Here is a 16,328-nt window from a genome sequence, read left to right on the forward strand (position 1 = left end):
TTTGTTGGCAAAAAAATATATTAATTTGTTTGGACTAAATTACAGTTGTGCTTATCTTAAAAAGGATATGTTACTATCAACATTCGCACAGTGTTGCCAAACTGAATTTTGTTATTTTGGGTGTAAATTTTTTCCACGGATCTCCGAGAATACTATACCTGATGAACTTTTCCTCTTAGTAATTTTATTTTCCAGTTAGATTAGGGAGTTTTAGGTCTTGTTCCATTTGCCAGAGTGTGAGTCACCCTTTTGGTCTCTTTCTGAGCTCCTCGTGCCGATGCCGCCCCGAACGTCTAATCCTTCTGCAAACTTATGGCCTCACAGAAAGCCACAAGTCTCTTCAAAGGTAACTCCCTCACCTGGCAGCATCTGCCACCTCGGATAGGCCAATGCCGGGTACTTCCAGAGACTATGTGAGGAGGTTTCCTCTTCCGCATCACATAGACGGCACTGGAGTCATCCGCCAATCTAAGCAGATGAAGATGCCGCCGGAGTCTACAGTGACCGGTGAGCATACTGACCACCAGGAAGCATCTTCTACGGTCTAGAAGAAGAAGTTGTGCTGTGAGATTTTTGGATGGCCCCACTATCTGGAGCCTAGCCTGTCTCAAACTTCCACAACTAACCCAGAAGTCCTGGAACCTCCGCAGAGGAGGCTCCTTGAGATTACCCCGACCAGTACTGAAGGGTATCCCAATCACAGGTTCGAGTCCCACAGACAGAGTGGATGAGCCCCGTCTTGCCAGGGCGTCAGCCCCTTCGTTTCCCTCCACACCTGTGTATCCCGGTACCCATACTAAGCTAACCCTGTCGGTCAGAGCAACATCGTCCAGTGCTCTCTTGTACTCAAGAACCAGCTTAGAGCTGACCTTGGGAGCTTCCAAAGCCCTTAGCGCTGCCTGGCTGTCGGAGCAGATAGAGACGGTTCTGTCTGAGCAAGCCTTGTCTATTATGTCTTGAACACATACCAGGATCGCAAAGATCTCGGTCCGAAAGACTGATGCATGGGAGACGAGAGCCCGGCTAGACCCAAATCCGACTCCACAACCATACAGTCCCAGTAACCACTCATGGTAGGGGAGCCCAAGCGGGGATTTTTGCAGTTACTCGAGCGCGTCAGATTATCATATGGGGAGAAACCTGGTACCCTGCAGATGTACCTCTACCATATATTGGCTCTTAACACAGGGGAGTTTGTTAAGGGAGACCCGAAAAAAATCTATCCTTAGAAAAACTCAAAATTGTCAGATTAAGATAAGGTAAGTTAAGTACATGCAAAAGAGTGTATATTTCAAAAATCTGACGATTTGAGCGGGGCGTAAAGGAATGGGTAAGTCACAAAGTTTTACAAGAAAAAAGCGAATATTTCGAGAAATAAACGTTAGAGCGAAAAACTAAAAAATGCGTGTTCAATATTTTTTCAAAATCTATCGAATGATATTAAACACGACCCCTCACGAAGAGGGATGGGGGTAAAATTAAAATTTTAAATAGGAACCCCGCGATATTTCGCGAAATACACATCAGATCGAAAAATTGCAAAATATACGTATTCAATATTTTTGAAAAATTTATCGAATGACACCAAACACGACCCCCAACCGAAGTGGGGTGAGGGTTACTTTAAAATATTAAATAGGAGCCCCCATGTTTTATTGCAGATTTGGATCCCTTATATAAAAATAAGCAACTATTATTCGAGAGATTTTTGCGAATTATGGATAGATGGTGCTATAATCGGAAAAACGATTGTTGGAAATGGAAAATTAAATTAAAAAATGGAAATTCCCCACTAAAATGGAAAATTTTACTTAACTTTTTTTTGGTTTTAGGACCTAATAATCTCAACTCAATGGGTCCCCATAACGCTCGAGTGACTGCACATTTAGCATACTTTCCTCCTATCACGACCTCCAACCAATTGATAAAGCTGTATTTAGACCTTTTGAATGTTGGAACTGAGATGATGAAGTTATGAAATATTACTTTATTCGTAGAGATCGTGTTAATACCAAACAGAGATTTGGGTTAATATTTACCAAACAAGAGAATGTGGCATTGCTAGTAACTAACGTTGGTATTAAAGCAGATGATTGTATCTCGTCAACTTCACGAATTCAACAAAAATATTACCGTCGTCATTCTATTCGGGGTTATAACCAAAAAATAGCTCTAAAGAAGCCTGTATGGATACTGATAGTCACAGCTTTTCTCGTTCCTCTACTTTGAATATTCAACCGAAAAATCTCCCGAAAACACCCTTTCCGGGCACTGACAGAAACAACTCTGATGCATCCTTTAGTTTGCATGACGCTAGCAGCGATGGATTTATTGATTCAGAAGACGATAAGAGTGATTCTTCAAACATCCACAATATTTCATTCAAAAATATGCTAAAAACATCTGAAAATGTAGCAATCAAGAACAATAATAAAAAGCCTAAAAAACTAGCTATCAACAGCCGATCTCAAGTTGTTAACAAAGATGTATTTGGTAGCTGTTAGACCCAGCAATTCAGAAAATATTAAGGCCAATACGGATATTATAGATGGTAAAAAGACTCATCAAAAGACAAACCCTTGCCTGCTAAGTAAAATAGACCAGAAAATCAAGAATCCTAGTTCTGCAAATTATGCTAATTTTTTTTCCACAGTAAAACAGTATTTTGTCCTGTCGCGGGGGGGGGGGTGCAACGGCCTCCCTCCTTTAATCAGATGGACTTACCCAAGTTTTTTTTATGTATTTTGACCCGTAGAACACGAATTTTTTGGGTATAACAGTTGATCGGGATGTCGATAAGATTGTTATAAACAAAGAACTTGAGGAATTACATAACAGCAATTTTTAACATTTCTTCGTATTTTTTGGGCCATTCTAAGCAAAAAACGTGTTTACGAGTTTTTTCGTAGTTTTCGAGATAAACGCGGTTGAACTTTCAAAGAATCGAAAAATTGCAATTTTTGAACCCGAATAACATTTGATTAAAAAATAAAATAGCAATTCTGCTTACCGCATTTGAAAGTTCAAGTCAAATCATACCGGTTTTGATTATTTGCGTTGCTAAAAATTAATTGTTTTTATTGTTAAACAAAGCTATAAATAAGTAGTGTTTCCCGTGCCCAATGCATGCGTTTTAAGCATCCTACGTAGAAATTACCTGATTGTAGCCGCGTCTACTCGTTCGATTTTAAATGAGAAATACATTGAAAATATCACTCAAGCACCAAGTGTTTATAGCTTTGTTTAACAATATAAAAAATTTATTTTTAGGAATGCAAATAATCGAAACCGATAGAATTTGACTTGAACTTTCGAATGCGGTAAGCAGAATTGCTATTTTATTTTTTAATCAAAGGTTATTCGGGTTCAAAAAATGCAATTTTTCGATTTTTTGAAAGTTCAACCGCGTTTATCTCGAAAGCTATGCATCCTACGAAAAAACTTGTAAAAACGTTTTTTGCTTAGAATGGCCTAAAAATACAAAAAAAATGTTTTGTTTTGCGAAAAATTGCTGTTATGTAATTCCTCAAGTTCTTTGTTTTCCGGATCAACTGTTACCCAAAAAATTCGTGTTCTACGGTTCAAAATACATAAAACAAACTTGGGTAAGTCCATCTGAATAAAGGAGGCCGCTATACCCCCTGGCGAAAGGACTATATTTGCTTAACATATTGCTGACACCGTGTTGGTAATATTCTTCTTGTTGACTTTCTTTTTGACCTCAGTATCTCAGTAAATAAATCCTCTAGACTAGAGGAGTCGTTCTCAACCTTTTTGATTCATGTACCACCAAATTATTTATGGTACCACCTTACTGAAATAGGTACCTATTTAGCTAGGTAGTCTAAGCAACTCTAATCTTTATGCTAAAATTCTAGAAAATGGATAAAAAATTCGACATGAGTAAAAATCTTTTTCGGTTATATTTTTAGGTTTTATATAGATAGGTACTTAATTACAAAAACAAACTAATTACCTAGTGAGAAGGTTGTACTTGAGTATTTCCACATAACTTATAATTAATATTTCGTTCGGTGTTACCTAGTTAAACTTGAAGATCAGATTCTACATTAAGTTTGTTTCTGTATAAGTTCTTAATATTTAGCTTTGAGGAAAATTCATTCTCGCACAGGTGTGTTGCCAAAAAGGGTATCAAGTATTTTAAAGCGCGTTTTGCAAGAGAAGGGAAATCAAAATTCTCTACTGTTATTTATTATTGCGTTTTTTTCGGTCTTTTTGTGTTTTTGCGTTTCGTGTACAACCGCAAATAATGATATTTACCACCATTGGTACATGTACCACAGGTTGAGAACTGCTGATCCAGAGAACTGGAGTCAGCGTCATTTTTGTTACATAACCCCTTCATGCTGTTACCTCTTCAATTATCACAAATGTTTCATTTACTGGGTGCGTTCGGACGACCATAGCAGCTGACTGTCAGCAGAAATCGGCTGAGTGGTTGTATCCAGCCGTGATAGGGAAAGCTTAGTAAATCTCTCAGCGGCTGACTTCCAGCGGTGACGTCTGACAGCTACTGCTGGCTCAGCTGTCCAGCCGCTGTGGTCGTCCGAACGCACCCATTCTCACCACATAATTTGATGTACGATTCTGAGTAAGACTTTTAATACACGGCTTATTAAAGTAATTAATTTAAATTACGCATTTGTTAACTTTAGTTTTCTTAAGTATAGGAACAAATATAATCGTCAACGAACTTTGGCGTAAATACCCGTGATGTATACATTTTGTTCATTAGTAACGTTTAAAGATTACCCACATACATATTAATGTCAGTAGTTCTTCGAATATTGTATCTGCTATTTTTCTTCTTCGGTTACATTAATACTATGAGTGCAGGCTAGTGAATCACCCTATATAGCTTAACTCTTTGTATATCTTTTAAGAACATGAGCTTATTTTCTAAATATTTATTATATTTTGTTAATTACCGGAAAAAGTTCGCTTCAATCAAACGAATTGATGCGATTAATGTTTTTAGTTAGTTAACTTTAAAATAAATATCTTACTTTTTTAATTCCTTATTCAAATTATTGTCAATATTTTAATAAGCATATTTTTATTAGTTTAATTAATGTTCAAACAAGTATTCTTTATTTTTTCAATTAATAATAAAAATAATAATAATATGTAAGCACTACGAGCCTAGTAGGCCCATGGCTTGATGTACTATTCTTTTCCACTCCCTTTTGTCAGTCGCTTTTCTTTCCCAGTTCCTTACGTTAATTCTTCTCATATCTTCTCTAACTCCATTACTCCATCGTGACCTCGGTCTTCCTCTTCGTCTTTTCCCTGCCAATGCACTAGATAGTACCATTCTGGGAATTCTAGATGGAATCATCCTCTGCACATGGCCCAACCATCTAAGTCTTTTCGCCTTAATTACTGCTAGTATGTTAGGATCTTGATAGAGCTCAGTTAGTTCCTTATTTGTTCTTCTTACCCATTGTCCATTTAAGTTTTTCCCACCGAAGATTTTGCGCAGTATTTTCCTCTCCCAAACTAATAACAACTCTTGATGTTTTTTTATTGTGACCCATGTTTCAGAAGCATACGTTACTATCGGCCTTATTACGGTCTTGTAAGTTCTTAGTTTTGCTCTTCGTGATATATTTTTACTTCTTAACAACCCATTAAGAGCAAATATAGCGCGGTTGCCCGACATAATTCTCTTTTGTATTTCTTCTTCACAGTTAGGATCTCTTGTGAAGACAGTTCCTAAGTACTCAAATCTCTCAACTTCTTCGAATTTATACTGTGTTCCCTTCGCTGTTGTCATTGTTATGTATTGCCCCCGAACGAATTGCTTATTTGTCCATTCCATATACTTTGTTTTTGCTTCATTTATATACAATCCTTTGGTTGCTGCCCTCTCCTCGAGTTTCATGACTGTTTCGATAAGTTCTATTTTGCTCCTAGCCAAGATTACCAAATCGTCTGCGAATGCCAAGCACTGATGTTTTTTTGTGGTAGATCAGACCTGTTCTATTAATGTTTGCTTCCTGTATAACCTTTTCTAGTAATATGCTAAACATTATAGACGATAATGGATCACCCTGCCGCACTCCTTGTTTGACCTCAAAGCTTTCTGTTATAGTATTGTTTATCTTGACTTTATTCATTGTTCTTTGGAGAGTTAATTTTATAATTCTAATAAGCTTTGGAGAAACGTCCATGTCTTGCAATGCTGTGAATAACTCGCTTCTTTTCACTCGATCGAAAGCCTGTTTAAAGTCAATGAAAAGAACCATGGTGTCTTTATTATATTCGTAACTTTCAGCCTGTATTTCTCGTAGTGTGAAGACCTGATCCACAGTACTTCTGCCTTTTCTGAACCCACTTTGATATTCTCCTATGCTTTTATCAACCTTCGTTGTTAATCTGTTTTTAATATGCATAGCCAATATTTTATACGTTATGTTTAGCAGCGCTATGCCTCGATAATTCTGACAATCAGCCATATTTCCTTTTTTGTGAATAGGATACAGTATTGCTTCTGTCCATTTCTCAGGTAGTATTTCTTGTTCCCATATATTATTAATTAGTTTATGGATTTTCTCTACTAACTGATTTCCTCCAAATTTAATCATTTCAGCCGTTATGCCGTCGCTTCCTGGGCTTTTGTTCATTTTTAATTTATCGATGATATTCTGAATTTCGCTTGTAGTCGGAGCCTGCTCTTCACCCTGTTGATTTTGTATTTCATTTACGAGATCCTCTGTTTCCTCGTTATTATCGTCTGTCTTTTCAGGTCCATTTAGAAGCTCATCAAAGTACTGCTTCCAGCGTTCTAATGTCTCTGGTTCACCCATAATCATTTCTCCATTTTTGTCTTTATAATGTACAGTTTTCGGTTGGTGCCCTCGTTTCTCATTTTTTATCCCTTGGTACAGGTTCCTTATTTGATTATTTTTGTAGCTTTCCTTTTTTTTTCTCGTAGTATTTTTTTGGTTCTATTTCTTTGTTTAGTGTAATTTTCCTGCGCTTCTCTTGTTCCTTGAGTTATCATTTTTAATCGTAGCTTGGCCCGTTCTTCCAATGATTGTTCACATTCTTCATCAAACCATTCTTTTTGTTTTTTCTTTGTGTTGTCATTGGTGCTGGAAATATTTGCTGCTTCTTTAATTACATCTTTTAATGTTCCCCACATGCATTCTACATTCCTTTCATCCACTATGCTCTCTAATTTGTTGTTAATAATTTGTCCATACAACGTTTGCTCACATTCTGTCTGTAATCTAATTGATTTGTTTCTTTCGTATTTTAATCTCTTTTTGTTTCGAAGAGTTGGTACTAATTGTTTCATCCATATTCCGACCAAATAGTGGTCTGAGTCCATATCAGGTCCTCTATATGTTCTCACCTTTGTTATGCAGTGTTCTTCGTTTTTCTCAATTAAAACATGGTCGATCTGGTTGACTGTACGGCCGTCTGGAGATTTCCATGTTCCCTTATAAATGTCCTTTCGTTGGAATAATAAAAAAGCTTAAATTATTAAAGATAAAACTATGTAATGCGGTAACCTGATAAAAGTTTCATTACAAAAAATGTGATTTTGATCGATAGCGCCGGTCTATGTTGGCTTTGAGATTTAAAAAAATCTCACAACAAAAAGTCTAACGGAGTCGAATCGCACTGTCTAGGTGACCAGTTCACATCAGCTCCCCAAGGAGAAAATGCACGAAAGATACGATTACGAACTTTTTTTAATTTCTCAAGGCTAATCCTTTCTGATTATATAATCTACACACATTTACAATTACAGGAAATACGCTGAGAGATCTAAAGAGGAGTGAAGACATTAGAAGACAATGTAACGTACAGTGTATAAGCGAATGGACACTAAATAGAAAAAAAATGGAATAACCACATAACCAGAATGGGGGAGACACTTGTGGTCAAAATAGCAAGAGATAAATCATCAATCGGTGGAAGCATCGCAAAAGATGGAGTGACAACCGTCCATAGAGGTATCAATCCGCCAATGAACAAACAGAATTGCTTATAAAGAGGAAGAAGAAAAAGAAATGTTAATATAACGACAGTATACAATCTTCGCTTTAATAATGGAATCAGCAGATCAACGAAGAATTTTGTCAATTACTCTGATGAATTTATCTATCAATCTGAAGCAGGGCCTGTTAAATTTATTCAGGTGTATGCACTCACAGCAGACAAGGAAGATGAAGAAGTAGAAGAGTTTTATGCCAGTCTGGAAAAAGTCAATGAAGAGTATCCACGCTGTAATTATCTTAATGGACGATTTTAACGACAATTTTCATTATGACAGATACGTGGGTGAGCATGATTTTGGGGAACAAAGTGAACGGGAACTGTGAAAATGTTGTACAAATGTAAAAATGTTGTACAAATTTTGTACACATCGAATGTTTATGCTTCTTTTCATGAGCATTTTCCAGTGCGTCACAAATGATAGAAAAAAGGTAAGTCCGTGATAATATACATTTTAGTGACATGACATTTTAGTTAAATCTGACAGTTGTCAAATTTTATTTGCAATTTGGAATAAAAACAAATCAATTCTCTTTATTGCATTTATAAAATGGTATTTTCTTTGATTTGTATAGTCTTATAAATTGTACAGATTATATTCGTAGATATATTATATAATTCGAAAATAATTTTTATTTCGATTATAGCGCCATCTATTGACAACTAGAATAAATGTTATAAATGTCACCGACGAAATGTGATCACCGACGTGCGTTTTTTTCTGTCAAATGCAATTTAACGCGTTAGAAAGAAATCGAAAAACTGTGACGCACTGAAAGATCCTCATGAGAAAAAGCATATTTATCTTAAACACCGTTTATACAACGCAATTGTATCGGTAAAAATCTATCCATGAGCTCATATTGGCTTCAACACACACCAGTATAAGTAGTGGCTTGCTTCGGAATAAAATTTAAATTCATAATAAATAAAAAAATATGAGTGTCGAGATATGGATATAAATATGTTAAAGGTAGATGAAATAAAAAAAGTATATTGTTCTGAAGCTATTTCCTTGTGGCATTTTTATAATTACATATTTTTTATGGGAAATAAGAAATAAAATATACAGATATGTCAACACGCATGGGATAATGAACATAGAGTTCAGTGGAGAGATTCAAGTATAGTCCTGAAAGAATCAGATAGTAAAAAGAGAAAAATCAAAGAAGCGGCTCTAATTATGCTAAAGGAAACCAATTGTGTCGCAAATTCCTCGGTAGAATGCAGTAGGATGTGGTTACCCATACTGAAAGAGGAAGTCAATAGAAAGAAAATACCACGATTAGTAAGTCAATAACATATCGAGTTAGTACAAATTTTATATTTTAGTATTACTTATTGTATATCTATGTAATATTAATATTATTTATAATTTAAACATATTAAAGTCAGAATTTGGTATTAGTTTTTTGAAGGTAGATTAAATGTAAGACCAAATACTTATGATGTCGGGATAGTATCACGAGGTTTTTTCCTGGTTTTCCCTCGTGATTTACTATGGAATCTCTAACGCGAGAATTTTACTGTCATCGTTGCATTTGGTTGTCTTTTTAAGACAGATCACATGCTATGATTTTTTTGCGACGGATATTCTTGAGTTGGGATTGATTTCATGTAATCGAATGAACTATCTTTTAGTAAAGTCGTCCCAGGAACGCAACTCATAAATATTGGCGATATCATTTTAAAGTCTTCTACTTTAAAATGTATAATATACGTCTGAATTGCCAATATAAATGAGTGAGATTAAATAAATTATTAGAAGAATTTTTTTACTTAGCAACAACATGTTTGTTTTATTTTAATAGTATTTTGTATTTTGACAACGAAACCCGATTTGGGCTTCGAAACGTTAATAAATTCATTTTTTAGTAAAATTGTGGCTTATTTCCCATAAAAAATACGTAATTAAAAAAAGTATATATCTCACAAAATTACCGAAAAATTAACGTGTTCAATAAAGTTTAAATGAATTTATTAGAAGAGCACTTAATAAAGGAACTAGCCGTTATGACATCCAATTTCTGATAGGAGTGACACCAGAGAAAGAAGGACTTCATTGCACCAAGCTATTATGCATTTCGACAGTAGTGGCTCTATTCACTTGATCTTCCACTTCTGTTTAGAGCCTTCCGTAGCTAGATAGTGTGATGCCTAGATACTTTTTCTCCATCACTTGTTCTATTATCTGACCCTCCAGCTCCAATTTACATCTTATTGAATTTGCTGTTATAACCATGCATTTTGTATTTTTTGGGGAAATTAACATGATATGACATACGCGGCAGAAACACGACCCGACACAAAGAGGACGAAAATATTGCTCGAAACAGCGGAGATGAAAACCCTCCGAAAAATCGATGGTAAGACTCTATGGGACAGAGCTAGAAGTACAGATATACGACAGAGATGCAAGGTGGACAACATTAATAATTGGGTAAGAAACAAAAGAATATAATTGAATGACCACATAAGCCGAATGACAAGAAATAGAGTAGTAAGGACAGCAAGAGACGGTTCCCCAATAGAAAGACAATCAGTGGGAAGACCACGAAAACGATGGAACGACAACTTTCTATAGTATGATAGAATCGATTCAAAAAATGACATAACCCAGACATCCAAAGTGAAAGTTATCCTCCAACACCAAATTGTTCTATATGGTCCATATAATTTTCAGAAAAAAGTCACACCTTTTTGAGCGTCGGGTTTGGGGGGGAGAGGGGGGAGAAGTCGGTAAATTCGTAGTTTTTTACGTTTTTCGTCAATATTTCTAAAACTATCGAGGTTTAGCATGAACAAACCTTCTATACAAAAATGTTCTACATTAAATTTACCCTATACATAATCTTTCTAAAATGAAGGGTTCTAAAGTTACGGAGGTAGTATAGTATAATTGGTCCAAAAAAGGCCTAACCCAGATATCCAAAGTAAAAGTTTTCCTCCAACACCAAATTGTTCTATATGGTCCACATATTGTTCAGTAAAAAGTTACACCATTTTGAGCGTCCGATTTGGAGGGGGGGGAGATGGGGGAGAAGTCGGTAAATTAGTAGTTTCTTTAAGTTTTTCGTCAATATTTCTAAAACTAGGTTTAAGCGTAAACAATGTTCTATACAAAAACGTTCTACATAAAATTTAAAACAAAAATGGTCCTATCCATAATTGTTATAAAATCAACGGTTGCAGAGTTACGGAGGGTGAAATGTGGAGGTTGTCGATACTTTTTATATTTTTTGGGTAATTGATAATGATTTTGGATGGTGAGGTTTACGTTTCTTCAAGGGCCTATCACTAACATACCATCGGCCACTGAAATAGCAAATCCTGTTAAAGAAAATTTCTTTCAATCAGTAAAAATATTATAAATTGCCCAAAAAATATAAAAATTATCGAAAACCTTCACGTTTCACCCTCTGTAACTCTGGAACCGTTGATTTCATAACAATTATGTATAGGACCTTTTTTGTTTTAAATTTCATGTAGAACATTTTTGTATAGAACATTGTATACGCTAAAGCATATTTTTAGAAATATTGACGAAAAACATACAAAAACTACTAATATACCGATTTCTCCCCCATCTCCCCCTCAAATCGGACGCTCAAAATGGTGTAACTTTTTTCTGAACAATATCTGGACCATACAGAACAATTTGGTGTTGGAGGAAAACTTTTACTTTTAATGTCTGGGTTAGGCCTTTTTTGGACCAATTATACTATTTCTCCGTAACTTATAGTTTCTCCGTAACTTTGGAACCGTTCATTTTAGAAGGATTATGCGTAGGGCCTTTTTTGTTTAAAATTTCATGTAGAACATTTTTGTGTAAATGGTTGTTCATGCTAAACCGCATAGTTTTAGAAATATTTACGAAAAACGTAAAAAACTACGAATTTACCGATTTCTGCCCCCTCTCCCCCCAAACCCGATGCTCAAAGTGGTGTGACTTTTTTCTGAGCATTATGTGGACCATATAGAACAATTTGGTGTTGAAGGATAACTTTCACTTTGGATGTCTGGGTTTGGATCTAGTTATACCATACTACTAGAGGCACATTGAAAAAACAGACAGAGTCATGTCTATACAAAAAGAAGAAGAAGACAGTAGTGGCTGGCGCCTATAAATAGGTTTTCAGAGACTAAAATACTCATAATTGGAAGAATTTTAATGTTATCTGATTTGCTTTTAGTTCTTTACTAACAATTCAGTCAGAAAAGTTTTTCTTATATCGATTCTTTCTATAATTAAGTCCCTATACATATGTCTACTTTTGTTTCATTCTGTTTCCAATTCATTTCTGTCCTATTTGATTCAAAATATTTAAGTTTTAGGCCTTTTATTAGGGTTCCCTAATTCTACAAATTTACTCACATAGGTTTCCTTGATCTTTCGTGGGATAGTAATGGGTTAAAAGTATTTAAACTTTATGGGCATAATCATAAACGGTATGTATTAGATAAAGATAATATTATGTACTATACAAATGTACATTTTGCTGTAGTAATAGGATTGGTGTTTAGTTTTTGTACTTACGTATGATTTCTGATAAAACCATGTTTATTTTGCCTTCAAAATCGTGACTTTGTTTAAATTTTAAACCATCCACGTGCTAGTATTGGCGAAACAATTCCTGCTATCAAATAATAAAAAAAATACTTTGTTTATAGTCACCTGAGGTTCTTATATATCCATATTTTAAATTTTAAGAGAATGAAGAAAGGGTTTTTTGGTGTGTAGATATTCAAAACTAATTGAAATAAAACATAGCTTAGCTCTAGCTGGTGTCTTAGCTCTATCCGACTCACATCACGGGAAATGATTCCACGAAGACGACATTAGTTGGAGCTTGCAGCTGAAGATATGCAAAAAAAATACGTATTTGGCAATCGGAATGAAGCAGTTTTAAATGTTTTATATCGGATTTACACTCAGTCCTGTTGGACAGGGAATTGGGCAGGGAAGTGGGAAGCGTAAGTGTGTAAATAGCTCACTCGCGCTGCCGCTGCTAATGCCACTGCCATTGCGCGGCACTCCCCAAAAAGTCGGTTTTCGGGAAGGAAGTCAAAGGGCTGGCAGAGCGAGCGCGAGTGAGTATTCACATTCAACTACTCTCTCTCTCTCTCTCACTTGTAGTCTAAGAGCTGGGAGCGGATTTTGTGCGTGATAAGTAACATGGAAAAACTATACGGGGATATGTTGAATTAGTTGTGTACATGACCTTCCCCAACGGCCGGAAACCAGAGTAGGGGACGAGGGTAGTTATAAGAGGTCAAAGTCGCGGTTTTTATTATTTTTTTTGTGACGCTCATGATCGACATAGTGCACCAAAATTTGGGAATAAGTAGGTCATGACGTAACTAAGTAAAATCTTTAGGGGCGGAACGCTGCGTGGCCGACAAAGGGGTAGGGGTGAATATAAAAAATATAAGCGGTTTTTTGCGACGTTCTTGATTGAGATAGTGCACCAAAATTTGGGAATAAGTAGACCATGACATATCTAAGCAAAATCCCCAGAGCCGGAAATCAGAATGGGGGACGAGGGTAGTTATAAGGGATAAAAGTCGCGGTTTTTATTATTTTTTTGTGACGCTCATGATGGAGATAGTGCACCCAAAATTTTGGAGTAAGTAGGTCATGACGTAACTAAGTAAAATCTCCAGGGGCTGAACGCTGCTTGGGGTACAAAGGGGTGGTAGGCAGGGGTGAGTATAAAAATATAAGGGTTTTTTTGCCGTTCGTGATCGAGATAGTGCACCAAAATTTGGGAATAAGTAGATCATGACATTACTAAGTAAAATCTCCAGGGGCGGAACGCTGCGTGGGGGACATATGTTGTGCTGCGTCACAAAAAAATAATACAATCTGCGACTTTGACCCCTTAAAACTACCCTCATCCCCAACTCTGGTTTCCGCCCCTGGAAATTTTGCTTAGTTACGTCATGATCTACTTACTTCCAAATTTTGGTTCACTATCTCGATCACGAACGTCACAAAAAATCTCTTATAATTTTTATATTCACCCCTGCCCCCACCCCTATGTCGGCCACGCAGCGTTTCGCCCCTAGAGATTTTACTTAGTTACGTCATGACCTACATATTCCCAAATGTTGGTGCACTATCTCGATAAAAACCGCGACTTTGGCCCCTTATAACTACCCTCGTCCCCCACTATGGTTTCCGGCCGTTGGGGAAAGTCATGTACACAACTAATTCAACATCCCCGTATACTTTTTCCATATTACTTATCACGCACAAAATCCGCTTCTATCTCTCCCGAGTAAGTAAGCAAGACGATGCTGTCGTCACATTCCATTCTTGAGAGTCGTTCGGTAAATGAGTTGTGACGACATTGGCGAGGAACTGATGTGAACAACTCACTCGCGTCGATATCGTATTTCGGGCAATATTTCCGGCAGCGGCAGCAGCAGTGGCAATCGCCCGGCATTATTAAATCGTTCGTAATGTAAAATTCAGCGTTTTTAGGCATATTTTGTTGCCAAAACTCAAATCGGTATTTCATGTTATAGGTTTTGAAGATTAGGCTCCAGCAATGAAAATTCCCTTTTGACCGGATTGACACTCTCAATGAAAGTAATAAATTTTATTGATCTCATGAGAATCGTAAACAATGGCAGAAGTTAATTTATTTAACAGCTTAAGAGAAGCGGACTTCATTTGCGGCAAAATGCAAAAATTTTATACAAAAACTTCACCCTTTAGCCACCTTTAAAAAGCATTTTGATTTTTGTTTATAGGATACTCTGATCAAAAGATATTAAATTTTATACCACCAAGTTGACAGAAATTTTATTTCAAAAATTGATTTTGCGCGCTTATTGACATTTAAAATCGCCGGTAGCTTCAAGCGTTGTTTCTTAGAGAACGGTTCATTCTACCCAAAAAAGAATTACTTAATAAACATTTTTGTTGACAATTATCTCGGCTATATTTCTTGTTTGAAACATTTTTTACGGCGCCAGCGTACATATTCTTGGTAAATCGGTATTTTTCATTTTCCCCCTACGAGGGGGCGTTTAGTAGGAATACCGGATGTAGGGGTAGCAAACTTTTTTGCACCTTTTTTGAGGTTCCAAATTGATATTCTCAGCAAAATTCAGCTTGCTCATATAGTCACTCAACGGTCATTTTCTCGTGGAATTTTGAGAACCAAAGTCTATTTCCTTGAAAATTTGGATTCCGGTAGTAATTATAACCTTTGTCAAAATCTACCCTATGCCGAACTGCGCTTTTGCCCTGGGGTGAAAACAACCCCATCTAGGGGATGATAATTTGTTAATCAAAATAACTATGGAACTCGATAGGGTGACCAATTCTGAGTAACTTTTGTTCCATAAATTTGTTTTGGAAAGTTAACACTTTCCAAATTATTTATAATTGAAACTATGCATTTTTCTTTTAAAAAGACTCACTTTTTATAACCGTTTTTCATTAATAACTTAAAAAAATTTAATTTTATAGAAAAACTCATTAAGAACAAAATTGTAAACCCAATAGCGACTGAGTTATTGCACTTTAAAAGGATGGTTATTTTCGAAGAATATCGAAATGGAGAAGATTTAATCTCAAATAACTCGAATGTGGTGCAATTTTTGGGAAAACTAGACAGACATCTTTTAAAGATCATTAAAAACCTTTCAAATAGGCTTTGATAAAAGTTTTTTGCATAAGAACTGACTGACTTATGACGAAAATAAAGTCGCTCTCTGCTTTTTTCTATTTGAAATGTAAAAAATTAAACCCTCGTCATCACAATCCTAATAGAAATTAATAGCTTCCCTCTTGAAATTAACTTTATTTGGGTACAATTGATGCGATCCATGTGATTTGACCGGGTTGGAATGCTTAGTTTAGAAAAAATAGTTGAATAAATCGAAACTGACATTTAAAATTAAAAGAAAAGTGCATTTTTCTTAAATAAATCTAAAAGTATTCATAATATGAAAAAATATTTCAAATATTGTAGAATTTCTTTTACTGAAAATTTTGATTTTTTTTGTTTTTGTATCATGAATACTTTTAGGTTTAAATATTGAATGGGTTGCATATGTGAGTCCATATTAAATGTAGTAATGAAACACAGACTTACTCACAATCATTTAATTATACTTTGACGACCGGTTTCGATCTCTACATTATTCAGATCATCTTCAGTTCGGCGTTACAAGTAGTTAAATGATGCGGATACAAGGGATGCGTTGCCAGTTCGTTGATAACATGTTTATACGTCCAACTGCTAATTGGTTAGCTGGGAGAGGTACAGGGCAAACGGACA

The 16,328-nt window shown here is 35.8% G+C and overlaps 1 protein-coding gene across 1 annotated transcript in view; it reads left to right on the forward strand.

The window, feature by feature from the left end:
* The window catches only part of LOC114329179 (ATP-dependent RNA helicase ddx24), a 124,280-nt gene that overhangs the window by 104,777 nt on the left and 3,175 nt on the right, over positions 1-16,328 (forward strand). The window lies entirely within an intron of this gene.

Source organism: Diabrotica virgifera, chromosome 6 (assembly GCF_917563875.1).
Source record: "Diabrotica virgifera virgifera chromosome 6, PGI_DIABVI_V3a".
Classification (NCBI taxonomy): domain Eukaryota; kingdom Metazoa; phylum Arthropoda; class Insecta; order Coleoptera; family Chrysomelidae; genus Diabrotica; species Diabrotica virgifera.